We start from the raw sequence: 6,721 nt of genomic DNA, 5'->3' as shown, positions 1-6,721 counted from the left end.
CACAAAGTAAGCACTGGATGCATGCCAGATATATGAACGTAGATAGCCCTGACTGTTTGCCCCACAGGGAGAAGACGCATTCTATCTCCTCTTGCATGACAGTTCCCCATAGTAACAGAGAATACACCCTAACTGTTCTTGCAGACCATAGGGAGATTATTTTCTGGGCCATGGTGAAGCACAGGGCTCACAGGGAATAATCTGACAACAGTGATGATAGAATCCACATGAAAAGCTCTCTCTAAACACAGCTGCCTTGAGATGCCAGATCACAGCTTGTGGGCATTGAACTCTAGATCTGGTCTCCTCTGGACCTCTGCTACAAATTGTGGGTGGGTATCCTGAAGGGATGGGAGCCACAAGTGTTTAGCAGGCAAATGTTCTTTTGCACCTCTTGGTCTTTGCAACAGCAGCATGAGCTCAAGCTGTAAGAAGACAAGAATCAGGTGACATCAGTAACTCCAGTTAAAATAACTACAGTTCTCTTCCTTTCAGCAATTAAGACCCTGGACCTGCAAGGACTTATGCACATGATGAGTCCCATTAACTTCCCTGGGACAACTAACATGTTAATGGCCTTGCAAGGTTGGGACTTAAGTCCCCCTCCACACTACACATCACCAGTTTGTGACCCCGGAGACTTGAAGTGTAGAGAAACCCCAGCTCTGTTTTAACAGCATCTCTGCAGCATGCTGAAGCCTTCAACATGTCCAGAGCTTTGGGTCCCACAAAATGAAGTCATATGGTTGCCAACGTAGGAGACGACAATGTTGTAACTTGGTCTCCTGGCCCAGCTGGAGTTGTGTAGACAGGGTCTAAGGGATGGAACTACAACTTTAAAAACAAAGTTCACTTTACATGCCTGGGGAGCTCCTGGGGGTGTCCTCCTTTTAACGAAGCAGAGTTGTTCCACGTTAGGTTAGCCAGAAACCTGCTGGAGGTTTCAGCACTGCACCTACGCAGATGCTGGAGTGCAGAAGGACGTGTTACCCAGCCTGCAGAGCCATGAGATGCCGGGATGTGGATTAGCCCAAGCACAGAAGTGCCTGCCCAGGACAATCCCCATGGGCATCAACGGAAAGGCACAGGCATTCCCTTGAACAAGCACTCCTTCTTTTGACCTGCTCATGAAAGGACCCTGCAGGCCAATGTAGCTCCCTGGGACTGATTGCTGACTCATGGGCCCAGGTGTGGGGGAGGGGCAGGAAGCGTTCATTTCTGAGAGGCCCTTCCCCACAGGTATCTCTGTGTGTGAGCATGTGCATGAACTCAAGGCTTGTCTATAGTCAGAATTGCACCATTTCAGCTCAATTCCTTTTTTACACTGATTGAGTTAAACTAGCACAAACCCCTTTGTGGGTGCGCTTAGATTGACTTTAGCCTGGTTTATATTGATTTTGATAAATCCCGTCACTTTCAGGCTATTCCAATTCATGACATTTTTACCCCACATTTCACACGCGTCTTCACCAGCTTCTTGTGTGTGCTTCTCGGGACCCCAACATTTCCAGGGCACAGGAATTCTCCATATCCCTCTCACCACCAATCACTTTGCAAATCTACTTCCAGCTCAATATTGCTCCATTGCACAGCTTGCAAATTTCACCCAGAAGCCCCCCCTTAATAACAAAGACTATTGTTTTGTCCTCTCTGCTCAAAGAGACAGACAGCTGGTCAGAGTGGCCAGGAGCTGGTACACGCTAGACAAGGGGCTGTCGCTTACTATGGCCCTGCCTACACTACGGGTGCTTCTGCAGCACTAAGAATAATGAATAATAAATGCACTGTGGTTCCATCTCCAGAAGCAGCATGGGAGTCTGTGCTGGGCCGTGCACCCTCCTGCTGTGGGACCCTAAACTGGATATTTTGGGGAGGCCACAAAGGGAAAATCAAGATCCTCTTCTTCCCTGATCAGCCCTGCCCCTGCTCCTCCTCCCCCTGGTATCTGTGGCTCCCCACGCTGCTGTGCCCTGCGGGGTAGCAGAAAGCCGAGAGCACAGGAGCAGCCCCAAGGGGGGCCGCTAGTGGCTAGAGGTAAAAACTGGCCAGAGAGAACTTTTATTTTTTATTCCTTCACTCTTTCCTCGGCAAATAAGTCCCAGAGCTGCGCGCTTCACTCTCACCTCTTCTCTCGGCGGGGAGTATGACTTGAGCAGAGGGTGGCCCTGACAGTCGGGGCAGGCAAGGACTTCACCACTGAGAGCAGTGCATCTTGTTAGGCCCTGCCTACACTGCGGCCTGTCACAGGACCTGGTTGCAAGAGTTAAATGAGGGACCGTAGCTGTAAATAGTGGGTTGCCAGAACCTAGGTTAAACCCCAGACAACCCCACTCCCACCCAGGTTTCCATACTGTGTCCATCACCCTAACATACATGGGCCTGAATGGTTACAGCTCACTTTACTGGGACATAGCTAGGTCCTGTGTAATCTACAGTTTTCAAACTGTTGTAACCATCTCCCCAACTCGGGTATAATTGTAGTGCAGATGGAGGCTAGCTATACGTCCTCCTGTCTTCGCTGCTGCATCCAACAGCACCAGATAAGCCCATTAGCTGGAGGTTTGTGCTAAAATTAACAGAGACAGGGAGTTAAAAATATTGACGTTTAAAAATCAGGCATCTGAGCTAAAGACACAGTCAACTGAAAATAACCTCACTTCTGTTGATAGCATTGTGCCCACTGTTGATACAAGTAACCCTTGAAAAACCCTTAGAATTGAAAGGGATTAGAAGGAAGAATATTTCTTCCCCCCCGCAGTTTGTTTATTTAGTGCATTTGACAGCACTTTGGCCTGGTCTACACTAGAAAAGTTTTACCACTATAACTATGTTTGCTGAGGGTGTGTGTGATTTGTTTACTGCTACTTATATTGATATAAGCCCTAGTGTGGAAACAGTTATACCAGTATAGTCTTCAACTGAAATAAACTATACTAATATAAGCACTTCAAAGGCATTCGTACAAGGGTTTTTTTAATGCCTTAACTACATTGGTTTAGTTAAAGTGGCAAAAATTTTAGACAAGCCCTTTATGTATAGTCAGTTTCACTGTTCTGCTTGTAGGGTAAGTTTCCTTGGGGGAGTGAAAAACACTTATTTAAAAATTAAGAAAATGTGATTGTAAAACCACAACAATTGGTCGGGGCTGCAGAGCTGGTTTAGTACCTGAAATACTCTGAACTCATTTATTAAATTGACTAGATTTCAAGGTGATGCTGTCCCTTTGACTCTCTGTTGATATGAACGAGATAATTAACACATCTCAGAGCTACTGTTTCTTAGATTGTCTACATGAAACATAGTCATTCTATTTCCATTCTGGGTTGCACTCAGAAAGCTAGAAATTTAGGCCCAAATTTTACAAAGAGTCCCCTGATTTTAGGTGCCTCCGTTTTTGTGTACCCTTGAAGCAGGTATGTGTCAACTTGATTTTATAGAGGGGAAACTGAGGCACAAAGAAGTCAAAGGATTTACACAAGGTCACAGTCAGTGCCATAACTGGCAATGGAACACAAATTCCCAGCTCCTAGTTTCTAACGCCTACACCACACTGCCTCCCAGAAACAGCTAATTATAAAGTAACCTAATTCAACTACAGGAGCATCCCAAAGCAGGAAATCTCCTCCCATTCCCTCACTCCACCCAGACACTAGAGTGACAATATTCTCAACCCATGAAACACAAGATAAAAGAGTTATATCCTCAGAAAAAACTCCCAGTGCATGAAGATAGCATGAGGATTGGACACTGTTCCATAGTAACTTCTGAGATCACATTTATCCAGGCATAGCTGTCACATACACCAAAACCAAAGCAAATATTTTACAGTCAATCCAAGGGCAGGTTGGTTCATCCAAAACATTATGTTTTGAATTACAAAGCCCTCACGTGGCTTTCTTTAGGCAAATGGTTAATTTACCATCTCCACACAGAAAAAAATCTGCAAGAACAAAGGGATCTCACTAAATTGGATGACTGGACAACAAAGTGGCAAATTAAATTCAGTGATGATAAGCACAAAGTAATGCACATTGGAAAAAAATAATCCCAACTATACATGCAAAATGATGGGATCTAAATTAGCTGTTGCCACTCAAGAAAGGTCTTGGAGTCATTGTGGATAGTTCTCTGAAAATATCTACTCAATGTGCAGCGGCAGTCAAAAAAGCGAACAGAATGTTAGGGACCATTAGGAAAGGATAGATCAGCAATTCTCAAACTGTGGGTCGAGACACCATTTTAATGGGGTTGCGAGGGCTGGTGTTAGGCTTGCTGGGGCACAGGCTGAAACACAAGCTCCACTGACCGGGGCCAAAGCCGAAGCCTGAGAGCTTCAGCCCTGGGTGGCAGGGCCCAGGGTTACAGGCCTCCCGCCTAGGGCTGAAGCCCTTGGGCTTCTGCTTTGCCCCCGCACCTGCCTACTGGGGGGCAGCAGGGCTTGGGAGAGCTCAGGCTTCAATCCCTCATCCTGGGGTCATGTAGTAATTTTTGTTGTCAGAAGGGGGTCGTGGGGCAATGAAGTTTGAGAACCCCTGGGATAGATAATATAAAAGGGACAGAAAAGATCATAACACCACTATATAAATCTATGGTCTGCTCACCTTGAATATGGTGTACAGCTCTGGTCGCCCCATTTCAAAAACCATATATTAGAATTATAATTGGAAAGGGTGCAGAGAAGGGCAACAAAAATGATTAGGGGTCTGGAACAGCTTCCATATGACAAGAGATTTAAAAGACTGGGGCCGTTCAGTTTAGAAAAGAGACGACTAAGGGGGGATACGATGGAGGGCTATAAAATCATGATGCGTGCAGAGACAGTGAATCAGGAAGTGTTAATTACCCCTTCACGTAACACAAGAACTAGGGGTCACCCGATGAAATGAATAGGCAGCTGGTCTAAAACAAACAAAAGGAAGTATTTCTTCACACAACGCACCGTCAACCTGTGGCACTCATTGTCATGTGATGTGATGGAGGCCAAAAGCATAACTGAGTTCAAAAGAGAATTTGATAAGTTCATGGAGGCTAAGTCCATTAAAGGCTATTAACCGAGATGGTCAGGGATGCAACCCCCATGTTCTGAGTGTCCCTAAGCCTATGACAGGCAGAAACTGGGACTGGACAACAGGGGATGGATCACTTGAAATTGCCCTGTTCTTTTCATTCACTCTGAAGCATCTGGCACTGGCCACTGTCAGAAGACAGGATATCGGGTTAGATGAACCACTGACCCAGTATGGTCATTCTTAAGTAGAAAGAGAGCAAAAGAGCAGCCTAACCAGCCTCAGAACAGGTTAAAAAACAAAATTTTTCTCAGCTTCTCTGCAGGCTTATACACAGGCGCAATGTAGATTATATGTTACAACAATGCATCACCTTGAATGTCCCTGGGTGCTTGTAGCCAATCGGAATACAGTAGCACACATGAGTTTAGTCCATAGGTTTCCTCTTTAGAACTCATTAACTCTTCAGGTGCTTGATTAAAACATAACGTTCTGCAAAGCACCTTTTTAAGCAAGTTCTTTCCCTCGCAAGGGAAACTGCTTTGAAAAAGGTAGTGCATGTTTCCCTCTGGGATCTATACAAAATTCACGGACACAGCTAGTCGGGGTGGCTAACGAATGAACTGAAATGATGATGATAATAATAACATCTAGCTCTTATTAGGCATTGTCTGTACTCAAAGGTTGCACCAGGTTAACAATGAATTTAGTTTAGCCATAGCAAACCCCTTCTGTGACACACTTAAACCAGTTTACACCTGGTTTAAATCCATTTAACTTAATTCAGTAAATTAAATTGATTGAAACCAGGTGTAAACTGATTTAACTGTGTCTACATTGGAAGTTTACACCATTTAAACGGCAATGATTTAGGTAGGGCTTGTCTACACTAGAAGGCTTTGCTGCTTTAACAATACTGGTATAGTAAACCAGCAAAACACCCCAAAGCTATGTCTGCACTACAGCCGGGAGGTGTAATTCCCAGCTCCGGTAGATGTACACATGCTAGATCGGCTCAAGCTACTTCACTAAAAAAAGCCGTGCGGCTGGAGTGACCTGGGTGTCGACTTTGGCTAGCCACCCAAGTGCAACTAAGGGCACGTCTACACTACAAACTTAAGTCGACCTATGTTAAGTCGACTTACAGCCACCACAGTATTCGCTGCGGTGGTTCATGTCCATGCTGCCCTCCTTCTGTTGGTGCGCGTCCTCAGCAGGAGCGCTTCCACTGACTTAAGAGGGGTGGCGGGGGAAGCCTGGGCCTTCAGCTTCGCGTAGCTCCCTGCTGGGAGCCCAGCTGCACTGAGGGAGTGCAGGGAGAAGAAGGAGCTCAGGCAGCAGCTCAGCAGGGAGCCGGGACCCCAGGGGCAGCCCGGCTCCAAGTGGGGAGCCCAGGCAGTGGGCAGCAGCTGGCTGGGAACAGGGAGCCAGGATCCAGGAGCTGGGGAGGGGACAGCTGGGCTCTGGCTGGAGCCCCCCACCTACCCCTGGCTGACAGCCCAAGCGGAGCTGTGAAATTGACAAGAATGACAGCCAACAGCTGATGTAAGTAACTGGCAGCGTCTACAGCGACACTGCGTCGCCCTACCTACACCAACATAGGCCCTACGCCTCTCGCGGAGGTGGACTTACTACATCAGTGTCGGAGGGCATTTACATTGGTGGGAGCAGGCCTTAGTGTGGACACTGACATAATTAGGTAGACGCAAACTGCC

This window comes from Chelonia mydas, chromosome 13, assembly GCF_015237465.2.
Source record: "Chelonia mydas isolate rCheMyd1 chromosome 13, rCheMyd1.pri.v2, whole genome shotgun sequence".
In the NCBI taxonomy this organism is placed as follows: domain Eukaryota; kingdom Metazoa; phylum Chordata; order Testudines; family Cheloniidae; genus Chelonia; species Chelonia mydas.
Note: the sequence above shows the minus strand (reverse complement) of the source record.